A 16,032-nucleotide genomic window follows, 5' to 3' on the forward strand; every position below is an offset into this window, starting at 1 on the left:
AATACTACCAAAAGTTTACTTTTAATTCCAATCGAAAGTCCAAAGAGAAAAGACCAAAGACTAAACTATTTTAACATAGGTCTCTAGGACTCGATTTCTAGACTTCTAATCATCTACTAAGACTCATGATGTCATTTATTTGTATTCCATCAAGCAATCAGCAATTTCATAAGTATATCAATAAAGTCATTTTTCAACCGAAAGAAGGTTTGTAATTGCTATTCTTTATCAATGTAATTGACGGTCAAAAATCAATCAAAAATTATAACAATAATGATTTTAATTCCAACCGAAAGTCCTCGAGTACGTAATGTGTTTTCTAAATCAACATTTGTTTAATTTGATAAATGTTATTTTAAGATTTATGAAAGATTTATTTGATTTTTCAAAAAACCTACGGGTTACGGGGATAAGGGTATGGGTTTGACTATTCAAAACTCGGCGGGTTACGGAGCGGGTTTGGATCGGATTTTGAAATTTGTTAAAAGGGTTTGGATCAAGGTCGATTCGCTCCAAACCCGCCCCATTCCAGGTCTAGTGGAAAGCGGTGCTGAAATGGAGCCGAGTACCCATCTCGTCATGAAACCGCTTCCAGAATCTGGAAGTAAAACGGACATCTCGATCTAACACCATGGAAACAGGCACTCCATACTGTGCCACAACCTCTCGCACATAAATATCAGCTAGCTTCTCAGCCGATTGTTGGATTAGTGTCTAAGTCTATAACTATTTTGGTATGTACTTGACCCGATGGTGCATGGTCCTTTTGGGTTGCCTTCACCAAAGCAACTTGATAGGATGAATTATAGAAAGAAAGGATTAAATATGATTTATTAATATATTATGAGAATAATATATTAAAGGAGAAATCATATTGTTTAATTAATATTAGTCAAGAATTAATAAGAATTAAGTTTGTGACTAAAAGAGATTAATTAAACTTAAGGGACTGGAATTGTAATTATAAGATAATTGCAATTGGGCTATGGATTGCCTTATATTATAAGGTTGGACGAATTCTATGGGGAAACCCATTAGAAATCGTCCAAGGCCTTTAAGGAAAGGAGTCCATGGGTTGCTTAGGGCTTAAGCATCCAAATTAGGGTTTCCTTGTTTGATAACCCTAATAGCCTCACTATATATAGAGCCCTTATGCCCCAAAAACATGGTGAACAAGATCCTTAGGGTTTCCACACGTTTTGGGTAGCCTCCTTCTCTTCTCTTCTTCATCCTCTTGCTCTTGGTGTTTGTGAACCATTAGAGGAGTGACATTTGTGACTCTAAGCTTTCTAAAGTCATTACAAGGAGGATTTGAGATTGTTATTGCTATATAACAATCAAGGTATGATCTAAACCCTAATTATATGTTATATTGATTATCATATGCTAGATCTAGGGTTTATAGTCTTGGATAAATTGCATGTACAATAGAGAAACCTAGATCCAAGCATTAGGGTTTGTATGAGCACATAGGATGTTCTTATGACTAAAATCCATCAGTGGTATCAGAGCCTAGATTGGTTTCTATTGTATTGATGCCTTGTTAATTTGTTCATGCTTGAAAATTCGATTTTTGTGAGCCTGCCTGATGGACTCGGCGAGTCCCATTGTGGACTCGGCGAGTAGGCCCCTACTCGGCGAGTAGGCCCCTACTCGGCGAGTCCATATGGGTACTCGGCGAGTTCATGCGTCAGAAAGAGGGGATTTCAGGATTTCTTGCTGTCTTTCTCATGGATACTTGCCTTATCTGTTTTAGATCATTAAAATCCGATTTTATTCATATTTTTGAGTATATCCTTGATAAAACACAAGATAATTACCAATTAATTAGATAATAACTTCCTTATATGATTAAAGTTGATTATTTGTATTAATTGGGTAACTTATTTTGCAAGAAATTGAAATTAGGTCAAATATAGATAATGATGAAATTAATTGTTTAATTTATATTATTTGTTATTTGATCCTTATGTTATGAAAAGTTTCAATTTTCCCCTTTAGGTTTTATAGTTTAAATTTGAACTCAAAGGTTTAGTTTTGAAATATAAATAGTTGAAACCCTAATGTTTTGAAAAGGTTTCAAAACTTGCCCTCAAGTTTTGGAATTTAAATTTTGATTAAAAGTTTAATGTATATTTAAATTCTAAACCCTAATGTTTTGAAAAGGTTTCAAAACTTCCCTCAAGTTTTGGAATTTAAAAGTTGATTAAAAGTTTAATCTAGGAATATTAAATTCTAAAACCCTAGTATTGTTTTGAAAAGTTCAAATCACACCCTTATGGTTTTATTAATTAATTAAGGTGTATAATTAAAAGAGGTTTAATAAATCCATAAAAGTTTTGGTTTACATTGAATTGAATTAAAAGTATAATCATTAAATTTGACCACCTAGTATTTTAAAAGTGTAAAATACACCCTATACTATATATAACATTAAAAGTCTAACAATATATATATATATATATATATATATATGAGTAAAAACCAGTCTTACCGTTAGTAGGCCTCATTCACGAAGCTGGTCTATAAGGGGTGTTTAAGGAAATTGCCTATAAAATGGCGATTGAATGGGTATCCACTCTTACCCACCGCACTCTTGACTAGTGGAGGGTCGTTAGCCGAACGGGTAGGATAGGACAAAACCTTCCATTATAAGTATAATGAAGTACAAAAGTAACTAAATGTTTTACAAATTCCCAATCTTAGTTACTTAGGCAAAAGTGAATTGATGCAATTCCATGAAATTACACTTTGTGCCCTTGCGAAGACGTTAGTGGAGCGTGTGTGGTTTACCGGCACACTAAATGGTTCTAAGAAAAGGTAGCAAAGGGTGACTCAATGTTTTTCATAGTTCGGTGGAGCGTGTGTGGTTTACCGGCACATCGAATAGGTGACTGTAACATGTGAGGGCACCATGTACGTTTGCATGGTTATTCACACCCGCTTTGTGATCCTCGGCATCCCAGTCACAAACAAGAGGGGCATATCGAGATTCAAACATGCCATTGAAATGTTCAATGAATCTCAAAGGATCTAGGAGTTTTCATAAATTTAAAACTTAAATTTCTTTTTCGTTTTTCGTGGTGGAAATTAGTGAATCGTCATTCACTTCCCTTCCAATATTCTGCAACTAGATTACGACATCCCTTTTCTAGGTTGTAGCGTATTGTGTTGGGTCCTAGCCTTAGTATTTCATTTGGGTGATTTACTAAGGACTCAATCAATCAACTAACTTGAATTTGTTTTCTACCGTTTTGTAGATGTCAAAGTACAACAACTATGGTCTTCCCAAATCCCGTGGAACAAGCTTTCCACATGAAGATGATATTCCACGATTTGATCGAGGAACAAGAGATCATGCTTCTCTTCCTCCACCTCCTCCTATTATTCTCCCTAATCCACAAGTTCGAAGGCTTGAAAAGTTCAAGCTCACTCAAGCCCTTTTGGCAAGTAAACATGAAGAGGGAAAGTCGGTGTGTGCACACGTCCTAGGGATGAAGTCACACATTGATAGGTTAAGAATGTTGGGATCCGTTGTCTGTGAGAAGATGGTTGTTGATTGGGTTCTTCAGTCACTTCCTAACTCGTATAGTGAGTTCATAAGAGAGTACTATATGATGAACTGCGACGTGACCCTTATAGATCTCACCTATATGCTTATTGATGCTGAATCAGCAATGGTTTGGCGCAATAGAAAAGCAAAGTTGATTGGTGAATCTGCCTTCAAGACTTCTATGGATATAGACAATGGCAACAAAAGACATGCTATGATCGAAAAGTTTGATCATAAGAGAAAGGCAACGTCTGAAGTAGTTCCATGTCCTGTTCCAAAAGAGTCAATTTGCTTTTATTGCCAAGAGAAGGGGCATTGGAGACGAAGCTGCCCTATTTACCTAAGAGATCTGAGAGATGGGAGAGTCGAAACGTATGGCTCTACTTTAGGTAAAATCCATTGACTAAATCTTTTAAGCTCCTATTCTAGATTCTTAATACATAATGTGATGAGATTACAATTGATGTTTTGTAGGATCGAAGAAAAGAGAGGAAGCTTAAGGGAAGAAGTGAGCAAAATCTAACCGTGAAGAAATGGATTTCGATCGCATTACTTGAAGATTAGATTCTTGAGCTACTACTTAAAGTTAGAATTAGATTGCTAAGAAATATGTATTAGCATAGTTTTTCAATGAATTGCATTGTAAGGACAAATTTTTCCGCAATAAAATAAATTTTGATTTTATATTATTTATTTATCCTTGCAATGGCATGCATGAAAATTGATGTTTGAAGGTTTCTAATATTAGCAATAATGGATTTGATTCTTAATTATGTTGTTTGTGGAAATGTCAAGAATTTACCAAATAGGGAGAGTTTCTCATCGCCCAAGTTTCAATTGGACAGAAACTTGGAATCATGCAACTTGGTTGCACGATGAATGAGAAATTTCATATTTGGAAATTAGACTAATTCATTGACAAAGTGTCAAGTAAAGGACTAGGAGATCGAGTACACAAAGTTGTGTGTTGATCAAAGTCCACCATAAGAGTAACAAAGATATTCGTCATGATTTACTAAAGGTTTAGTAAATATGATTATACTTATAAGATTAAGTGTAATTCTGAATTTATTGAAAAGGTTTAAATCAATAGCAGAACGAATAAGAAGAATAAAGTAGGCAGAAAAAATCAATAATAAAAGTAGAGATAAGGAAAAAATACATACTCGTCACCACATCAGGAGCCGCTCACGCCTCCTCTGCTGTCAGCTGAAAAGCCCTACTCTTCGCCACCAGCGTCTCAACTCGGACCTGACGACCATCTGTAATCCTCAAAGTAGCAGGAGCAGGTGCTGACACCTATCCTGCAGCAGCTAAACTCGGACATTGGGACTTTTTATGGCCCCTATGATTGCACTGGAAGCAAATCAGATCTGTTGCCGCAATGGCGGTAGTAGTCGCTGTACAATCTCTGCTCATATGCCCAGTCCGACCGCACTTGTAGCAGCCGGAACTCCCTGCCTTGCACGCCCCGTCGTGTAATCTCCCACACTTGCCACACTGACCGTGGCTCTGTTGACTCCTGGATCTGTGATCTGAAACCTTGGGCTTTTTGCCCGAACTCCCTGAACCCGAAGCCGTCTCCGACCTCCTTTTTCTCTCCATCTCAAGGTCAATCTCTCTCTCTCTCTCTATCTCTCTCTCTCTCTCTCTCGCCCTAGCAATCATGTCATCTAGCGTTTTACAGTTGGACCAGCTCACAAACTAACGGATGTCACTCCGCAGCATCTCATGATAACGGGCCTTCTTCATTTCCTCATCAGCTGCGTACTGAGGAACGAGAAGCGCCCTTTCCCTGAACTTGGCGGTAATCTCCGCCATTGTCTCTGTAGTCTAGGTGAGATCCTGAAACTCTCTGGCTAACTGTTTCACCTCAATAACCGGTGTGAACTCAGCTTTGAACCTGGCAGTAAAGTCAACCTAGGTCATAGCATCCAAAGCTGCATCATCTCCAATGACATGTCCTACCTCCTCCCACCAATCCCGTGCCCTGTCCTTCAGAAGACAGGACGCCAATCTGACCTTGTCCCCCTCGAGACATCTGCTCGTGCGGAAAGCGTTGGCCACATCTACCAACCATCTAGTACTCGATATGGGGTCCCGCGCCCCATGATAATCTGGAGCTCCACATGCCCGGAACTCCCTGAACGTAAGTGTGCGTGACCCCATCATGGCCGCCACCTCAGCACGAAATGTGCCTAGTCTCTCCACCATCAACTCTAGTATACCCTCCTTGATCGAACCAAAGATTACTGGAGTCTGCTCAAGAATGATACGGGTCACCTCTGAAGTGAAGAACTCTCTATTCTGCTCATCTAGATGCTCGGCTCCCGAGCCTGATCCTGATCCCTCTCCAGCACCTACACTGCCAGTTGCTGGCCTAGGTCGCAAAACCACCATTCTGAAAACATATCATGGCAAACGTTAGTACACTAAAATATCTCAAGGGATCGCTGCTACTACAAGCTTCTTGGTCTCATCTCAGCCTTCCTTGATTCGAGTATAGATCCTCTGCTTTTAGTAGTACGGGCCCATACTACCTTCCACATCTATCCGTACTTTCCTCACGAATCGCCTCGACTCCACCAAGTCACTCTACTGCTACTGACTTCTACTACTCACATCCTAGGCTTGCCCTAGGAAAACCTTTGACTCCACCTAAACTAGTCCTCAGCTGCTGAAGGCCTCCTTGCAATTCCAATTAGCCACCACCTGAATACCATCACATGCAATGAGGCTCGGATAATCCTTCGAGTAAAAGACTCATCCCTACAACGGTTAGACTCAAACGAGAGCTGCGCAATAAGGTTAAATCCGGCACTATGAGATTATCCAACCCTGACCACATGTGACATGATGTATTCACCTAATGGCTAACTCCCATCACTTAGAGTCCCACTAAGCACGAAGCAAGCAGCATTCGGATAAAGGAAACATACTCACGCAAACTATTCTCATAACCAAGAAACTGTACTAGCATACAATGCTAAGCTCATACTATCAGGCATAACCTACACATGCCATCCTACTACTGCCTACTCACTACTAGCATGCAATTCTCATCAAGCTGAAACACATAAAGCAGGTACATAAGGCATCCTCCTAGATCCTTAGTCCTATACTAGCATGTTGTTGTACTAAAACTGGAACTGATAATATAAACTTGTATGGGTAATTTGGGAGTACTTACTTGAGCTCGGCTAATCGCATGCACCACACCTTTTTCTCTTTATCAAAACTCTTTTTCTTTCTAAGTTCTTTTTCAAAAATCTTTTTCGAAAATGTTATTCCTTTGAAAATCTTTTACCATTTCCTTAGTTCGAGTTCAGACACACCCGAAAGTGTATTCGAATCCCTCAAACCAAGCTCTGATACCAACTTTTTGTTGGAATAGTGTCTAAGGCTGCAACTATATTAGGCAAGTATTTGACTCGGTTGTGCATGGTCTTTTTGGGTTGCCTTCACCATAGCAACTTGATAGGATGATTTATTACGAGAGAGTAAATATTATTAATATATTATGAGAATAATATAATGAATAATATATTTGATTAATATAAGTCATAGAATTAATTAGAATTAATTTGGTGACTTAAAGTGATTAATTAAATAAAGGGGTATAAACTGTCAATTGTTTGATAGTTAAGCTTTAGACTATAAATCCTTATGGATATGCTAGGGACGGATTCTAGAAGCTAGGATAGCTTCAAAATCGTCCAAGGCTTATCTATGGAAAGGATTTGGATAGCCTTAAGAGAAGATTATCCAATTAGGGTTTAGGTTGTAACCCTTAAGGAGTCTACAAGTATAAATAGACCCCATGGCATAAGGAAATCAGCACCTCTCCTAAAGCAAGAGAACCTTGGCCGATTTCCTCCCCTCTCCTCTCTCCTAAATCATCTTCCTTGCTATTGGTGTTTGTAAGCCATTAGAGGAGTGACATTTGTGACTCTAGAAGCTCCAAGACCTCAAGATCAACAAGGAACTCAAAGGTATGATTCTAGATCTATTTCAATGTGATTATTTAACCTAATTAGTCATTAGAAGTCTTGGATTCAAAGCATGTTTATTAGAAAGCCTAGATCCAAGCATTAGGGTTTTGCATGCGCACATAGGAAAGTTCTTATGGCTAAAACCCATCAGTGGTATCAGAGCCTAGCTTGGTTTTCTTTAAATTTTTGCTTGATTAACTGAAACAAACCTGCAAAATTCGATTTTTAGGTTTCTGAGTCATGGACTCGGCGAGTTCCAAGGTGGACTCGGCGAGTAGGCCTGACTCGGCGAGTCCCCTTGTGCACTCGGCGAGTCCAGGCGTCAGGAATGGCCAGATTCGGGATGTTTTCATAATTATCTTATGGAAACTTACCTTAATCATAATAGATCAATCTAAATCCGATTTTTTGATATATATGACTATTATCTTGATCTAGTTAAAGGTATTTATCAACTAATAAAATATTTAATTTCCTTATATGATAATTAATTGATTATTTTAATTATTTTGGTAATCATCTTTCAAAGAAATCTTGAATAAAATCAAATATAGATAATTAGGATATTAATTGTTAATTGGAATTATTTGTTATTTGATCCTCCATGTTTTAAATGTTTAAAACTTACCCACAAGTTTTGAAATTTATATTTGTGATTAAAAGTTTTAATTTAGACAACTTAAATTTCAAACCCTAGATTTTAAAAGTTTTAAAATATAGCCCTATACTAATATGATATTACTAGAATAATGTATATATGTATAACTAAATGCTAGTCTTACCGTTAGTAGGCCTCATTCACGAAGCCGATCTATAAGGTGGGTATAAGGTTGCGGCCTATAAAATGGCGCTTAATGGGTGTACACTCACACCCACCGCTTGCTTGATTGGTGGAGGGTCGTTAGCCGAACGGGTACGATAGGGCAACCTCATCCTCTCATTAAAAGTATAATAAGAAATATAAAGTAACTACATATATTTTAAAATTTCCCAATCTTAATTACTTTAGGAAAAGTGAATTGATGCAATCCCATCAAATTACACTTTGCACCTTGCTAAGAAGTTAGTGGAGCATGTGTGGTTTACCGGCACACTAATTGGTTCTAAGCGAAGGTGGCAAAGGGTGATTCATTGTTTATCATAGTTCGATGGAGCGTGTGTGGTTTACCGGCACATCGAATAGGTGATCGTTACAATGAAGGCACCATGTGAATTTGCATGGTAATTCACACCCGCTTTGTGATCCTCGGCATCCCAGTCACAAACAAGAGGGGCATATCGAGATTTAAACATGCCATTGAATAGTTTCAATGAATTTCATCCGAACCTAGGAATTCTCAAAAACACTTAGGACTAATAGTTTAAGTTTTGTGATGGAGAATTAGTGAATCGTCATTCACTTACCTTCAATTTATTTGCATGTTAGATTACGGAATCCATTTTCTAGTATGTAAATGTTATTGTTGGATCCTAGCCCTAATTTTTCTTATTGGGTGATAATTAGGGATTCTTATTCTAATCTATCTTTGTCCTTTCTAATTGTAGATGTCGAATGCAAACAACGCTGCTGCTAGTTCTTTCACGTTGATGAGCCTTTGCCAAAAGTTCACCTTCGATGGAACGAACTTTAGCGAATGGATAAGATATATTCGCACCATTGCTCGCTATGAGGATAAGGAATATGTCCTCGATGAGAAGCTCGAGAAAATCAACCCCGAAATTGCTACTCCCGCCGAAATCACCGCCTTTGAGACTCATGAGCGAGATGCAACGAAGGTACATTGCATCATGATCGCTACCATGAACTCCGAATTCCAAAAGTCCTACGAGGACATGTACCCATACGAGATGCACCAAGACTTATTGGAGAGATACCACCAAAACGCGAGACAAGAGCGTTATGAGATTTTCACCAACATGATTTCCGCTATGATGGGTCATGGAGAATCTCTTACCGTGCACCTGCAAAAGATGCAAAGGTATGTCGACCGCCTTCGCAAGTTAAATGTTGACTTCGGTGAAGACTTGGCGATCGATATGGTGCTTCACTCTTTGCCTCCGATGTACAACCAATTTAGGATGACCTACCACATGAAAAAAGAAGAGGTCACCCTGAGCAAACTCCAAGGTCTCTTGAGGTTCGCTGAGAGCAACTTCAAGGACAAGTCTGTTGCACCTACTCCTAATCCGCCCGCTGCTCCTGTTTTGGCTATTGGTCAAGGAAAGGGAAAGAAGAGGAAAGCTTCATCGAAGAACTATCGCAAGGTGAAAGCCCGAGATGGTGCCTCTTCTAGTGGGACCAAAGTTGATCCCGCTAAGCCCTGCTCTAACCCAAAGGAGGCAGAGTGCCACCACTGCCACAAGATAGGACATTGGAAGAGAAGCTGCCCAGATTACCTGCAAGCAATCAAAGAGGGAAAGATCAAGCCATCTTTCTCAGGTATATACACAATCAAATTTAACGATTCTAATCATGCTATTTCTTGGGTTCTTGATACCGGTTGTGGTTATCACATTTGTTCTAATGTGCAGGGACTAAGAAGAAGTAGGGATGTGGAGCAAGGAAGGATCAATCTAATCATGGGGAACAGAAGATCGTCGCCTGTGACCAAGATTGGAGTGTATTCTTTAGTGCTTAGGAATAGTTTGGTTTTAGATTTGAACAATTGTTGCTATTCGCCAGAAATGGCTAGAAACATCATTTCATTTCATGGTTTATATAGACAAGGATTTAGATTTTCTTTTAATAATGAGAATGGTTCTATTTTAGCTTATCTAAATGGTGTCTTTTACTTTGAAGCTATACCATGTAATGGAATATATGAAACCGTTATGATTGTTGATAACTTAGGAAATGATGTTTTGAATATTGATTCTTCCACTAGTATGGATAAAGCGTCCTTGTGGCATTGTCGTCTTGGACATGTCAACAGGAAACGCATAGCCCAACTCCAAAAGGATGGAGTGTTGGATTCATTCGACCTTAGGGAAGATGACACATGCGAGTCTTGTTTGCTTGGAAAGATGACTAAATCACCCTTCACGAGTACATGTGAAAGGGGCGAGGGTCTATTGGACCTAATACATACCGATGTATGTGGACCATTTAGATCAACCACGAAGGATGGGAACCGCTTCTATGTGACTTTTACCGATGACTATAGTAGATATGGGTATATCTACTTAATCAAGCAAAAGTCAGACACCTTTGAAAAGTTCAAAGAGTTCAAGAATGAAGTGGAGAATCAATTGGGCAGGAAAATCAAGATGCTTCGATCCGATCGAGGAGGAGAGTACCTAAGTCTTGAATTCCACGATTATCTCAAGGAGTGTGGAATAGTTTCACAATTGACGCCTCCTAGGACACTGCAGTTGAATGGTGTGGCAGAAAGGCGTAATCGAACCTTATTGGATATGGTTCGCTCTATGATGAGTCGTGCTTCACTACCTATCTCTTTTTGGGGGTATGCCTTAGAGACTGCCGCCCATATCCTTAACCGAGTCCTTACTAAGAAGGTTGCCAAAACACCTCACGAGATGTGGACAGGGAAAGCTCCCTCGTTGGCACATATCAAGGTTTGGGGTTGCGAGGCTTTCGTAAGACGAGATACTCACGACAAGCTCGAACCTCGAAGTGAGCGATGTATTTTCATCGGCTACCCGCAGACATCCTTTAGATATCTCTTCTATAGACCGAAGGACAATGTTGTCTTCGTTGTGAGGAGAGGAGTTTTCCGAGAGCGAGAACTCATGAGCCAAAGAGACGGTGGGAGGCAAATTGAACTTGAAGAGATTCAAGAGTCGATAGATGAAGGAACCTCTACCGCTGGCATTCAACCCGAGGAGGAAACTCCGGTTGAACCGATTGACGAATCCTTACCTCTTAGACGTTCCGATAGAGTTAGAGTTCATCCCCAGTTTTATGGCTTTCATATTACTACCGAAGGGACACGTATATTAGTGATGGTACACTAGTAAACCTTGATGAACCTAATAGCTATAAGGAAGCCATGGCAGGCCCGGAGCCTGCAAAGTGGAAAGAGGCAATGGATAGCGAGATCCAATCCATGTATGATAACCAAGTTTGGAATTTGGTTGATTATGTGCCCGGACGTAAGACCGTTGGGTGCAAATGGATCTTCAAGAAGAAGACCGACGTGGATGGGAACGTACACACATACAAAGCGCGATTGGTTGCGAAGGGCTTTACTCAAACTCCCAGAGTTGACTATGATGAGACCTTCTCACCAGTTGCGAAGATTAAATCTATTAGAGTGATGCTAGCAATTGCCGCATTTCAAGATTATGAGATTTGGCAAATGGATGTCAAGACCGCTTTCCTTAACGGAAAGTTGGCTGAGGATGTTTACATGGCTCAGCCAGAGGGGTTTGTGGATCCGAAGCATCCGAATAGAGTGTGTAAGCTTTAGAAGTCCATTTATGGACTGAAGCAAGCGTCTCGCAGATGGAATCTTTGCTTCGATGAGAAAGTCAAAGAGTTTGGATTTGTACAAAGCGAAGACGAGTCTTGTGTATATGTCAAAGCCAGTGGGAGTATAGTAAGCTTCCTCGTTCTATATGTTGATGACATATTACTCATAGGAAACGACATCCCGACTCTGCAGGAGGTTAAGTCCTGGCTCGGGAAGTGCTTCGCTATGAAGGACCTCGGAGAGGCTTCTTAGATTTTGGGAATAAGGATAGTAAGAGAAAGAAGTAAGAGACTAATTGGACTTAGTCAGAATACTTACTTAGAGAAGGTACTAAAACGTTTTAGTATGGAAAACTCAAAGAAGGGAGAATTGCCAATACAAAGCAATGCCAAGTTGAGTAAGACTCAAAGTCCGAGTACCGAAGCTGAGATAGCAGAAATGAGCCGAGTACCATACGCTTCCGCAGTTGGCTCAATCATGTACGCTATGACTTGTACTCGCCCTGATGTAGCCTTCGCTTTGAGCATGGTTAGTAGATATCCAGGGAATCCTGGCAAAGCACATTGGATTGCGGTGAAAAACATCCTTAAGTACCTTCGGAGGACGAAGGAATGGTTCTTAGTCCTCGGAGGGAGTGATGACTTGAAGGTGCGAGGGTATAGTGACGCCAGTTTTCAGACCGACAGGGACAACTACCGTTCGCAGTCGGGCTGGGTCTTTACCCTAAATGGAGGAGCAGTGACATGGAAGAGTTCCAAGCAAGAAACCGTAGCTGATTCAACGTGCGAATCAGAGTACATTGCAGCGAGCGAAGCGTCGAAGGAGGCAATATGGCTAAAGAACTTCATCGGTGATCTTGGAGTTGTACCTGCCATAAAGGAGCCAATGGAGATTTTTTGTGATAACGAAGGCGCGGTTGCCTTGACCAAGGAACCGAGGGATCATGGTAGATCAAGACATATCGACAGAAAGTATCACTTCATTAGACATCATGTAGAAGAAGGACAACTCGTAGTAAAGAGGATATCATCAGAAGATAACCCAGCAGATCCGCTTACGAAGGGACTGAGTAGGGTTAAGCACTTGCAGCATGCTTGGAGTATTGGGCTGAAGGATAATATTAGCATAGATTAGATAGTATTAGAAACGTGTAATAGATAAATGTAATTAACATTTGATGATTAAATAAAGGAGTTTTATTTATGAGTAATGTTACTATCTTATGTTAATTGTTTAGCTATTGTTTCATTTTGCATGTTTTGACTTCCAGAATAATTAAGATTATTAAGAATAATAGAAATTGTTCAAATGGTCCACAATCGTTCATATGTTGGGAGTAGATATGAATGAAGATTGTCATGAATTGGTGTGTAGAATGTCTAAATGGTGTTAGACATAGCAAAGGATTGCTGCAACATTCATGAGTGCTTATGAACTAGTTTTGAGCATTGGAATAAACCCGCGCTTGCTGGAATCACCTTATGGAATACGATATAAAAGGTGATTGCAAGACGATAATATCATATGGTCTTAAAACCTAGATATATGATTTGTTATTTGTTAATTGATTATACATTGATAATACGAAAACGCATCAGTAACTCGGTGTTATAAAACGTATTGTTGTGTATAGTTGGTTAATGAATAAGTAAATGCATATAAGTCGAAGTTTATCTGTAACTTTTATCTAAGAAGGTAAAAGCGATATCTCGGCCGCTCGATGATTTGATTTGACTTATGTTCCGGGCCCGGTCAGAACTGAATTGATGTGTTCGATTAAGTTCTATGTCAAATAAATCAGAGATCGAGAAACCTAAATGCTTGACTAACCATTCCATAGGATTGTCAGCATGATATCTAACAGAGGACTGTACGTTCCCTTATCTAAAGGACAAGATTGATTAGATCAGAGTTTGACAGCGTCTTTGAGAGCTACGATTGCAAACCGAATTGTACTTGTGAATATAGTTACTAGACTTATCCAAGTGGGAGACTGTTGGAATAGTGTCTAAGGCTGCAACTATATTAGGCAAGTATTTGACCCGGTTGTGCATGGTCCTTTTGGGTTGCCTTCACCATAGCAACTTGATAGGATGATTTATTACGAGAGAGTAAATATTATTAATATATTATGAGAATAATATAATGAATAATATATTTGATTAATATAAGTCATAGAATTAATTAGAATTAATTTGGTGACTTAAAGTGATTAATTAAATAAAGGGGTATAAACTGTCAATTGTTTGATAGTTAAGCTTTAGACTGTAAATCCTTATGGATATGCTAGGGACGGATTCTAGAAGCTAGGATAGCTTCAAAATCGTCCAAGGCTTATCTATGGAAAGGATTTGGATAGCCTTAAGAGAAGATTATCCAATTAGGGTTTAGGTTGTAACCCTTAAGGAGTCTACAAGTATAAATAGACCCCATGGCATAAGGAAATCGGCACCTCTCCTAAAGCAAGAGAACCCTGGCCGATTTCCTCCCCTCTCCTCTCTCCTAAATCATCTTCCTTGCTATTAGTGTTTGTAAGCCATTAGAGGAGTGACATTTGTGACTCTAGAAGCTCCAAGACCTCAAGATCAACAAGGAACTCAAAGGTATGATTCTAGATCTATTTCAATGTTATTATTTAACCTAATTAGTCATTAGAAGTCTTGGATTCAAAGCATGTTTATTAGAAAGCCTAGATCCAAGCATTAGGGTTTTGCATGCGCACATAGGAAAGTTCTTATGGCTAAAACCCATCACTTGTAACATCCCAAAATACGACCCAAAATTTTTTGTTAAATCATTACTAAAATCATTAGATCAATACCATCAAATAAAACCCATACGTCAATGTATCCAAAACCATAATTTAGTATCACAAGAAAACTGTATCAAGACTGTAGCAAATCATGTTAATAAAAAGCTAATCAACTCCCAGGACAAAAACTGAAGTTGTGGTGTGTGCGATGCCATCATCCCGAGCTCTTCTCTTTACTTGCGGAAGTACGTGGAACCAAAACTAAAACTGTAAGCACGAAGCTTAGTGAGTTCCCCCAAACTACCACATACCATACAATAACATTTAAACACATACTGGGCCTTGCCCACTGCATTGGACCGAAGTCTGGGAACTGCATCGGACCAAAGTCCGGAACTAACCAGGGCCTTGCCCACTGCATCGGACCAAAGCCCGAAAACTGCATCGAACCGAAGTCCGGAACTAACTGGGACCTTGTCCCCTACATCAGACCGAAGTCCAGAACACATAATACAAAACATAATCAAGAAATCTAACTACTGCATCGGACTGTGGCCTGGAACTACTGCTAACTAAACGGGCTGACATTGTGGCCGTAGACCCATTCCTACTGGAAGGAAGACTCTCCTCGTAGTCTAGCTGCTGAATGAACTGCTCTGGAATCTGTCTGCTGCTTCTCCGGTTTCACCCCGACTACAATTTCCATAAGTACACTCAATCAAATACTGATAACTATAATGAGGGTAAAATGACTATTTTACCCCTGGTCAAAGTCTACATACAGTTGACCTGACTCGTCGAGATGGCCCACTAATTCGTCGAGTCCCTACTCTCATTTCTCACTTCTGGTCGCTACTACTCGTCGAGTTTAGCATAGACTCGACGAGTTCCTCATTGATACAAACACTTAGTCAATCTGCATCTGACTCGCCGAGTTGTTTGAACAACTCGTCGAGTTCTCCTTCATCATATGAACACTCCAACTGGGACTCGCCGAGTTGTATGAATAACTTGCCGAGTCTGTTATTGAGATATGAAGATTGCCTTGGACTCGCCGAGTCAGGGCATTGACTCGCCGAGTCCCTCCATGAATGAGTCCGATCACCGACTCACTGAGTCCACCTAAAACTCACTGGTTCCACTCGGCATAAAACATAGAAGGGGGAAACTCGAGGACTCACGACCCGACTCGCCGAGTCTGAAGAACACCTCGCCGAGTCGATTGCATGCACTTCTATACAATCGATTCTGCTCAAAACCACAGCATACAATTTATATATCTGGGTTTCTAAGGCTTGTTTA

Source organism: Lactuca sativa, chromosome 3, assembly GCF_002870075.4.
Source record: "Lactuca sativa cultivar Salinas chromosome 3, Lsat_Salinas_v11, whole genome shotgun sequence".
Classification (NCBI taxonomy): domain Eukaryota; kingdom Viridiplantae; phylum Streptophyta; class Magnoliopsida; order Asterales; family Asteraceae; genus Lactuca; species Lactuca sativa.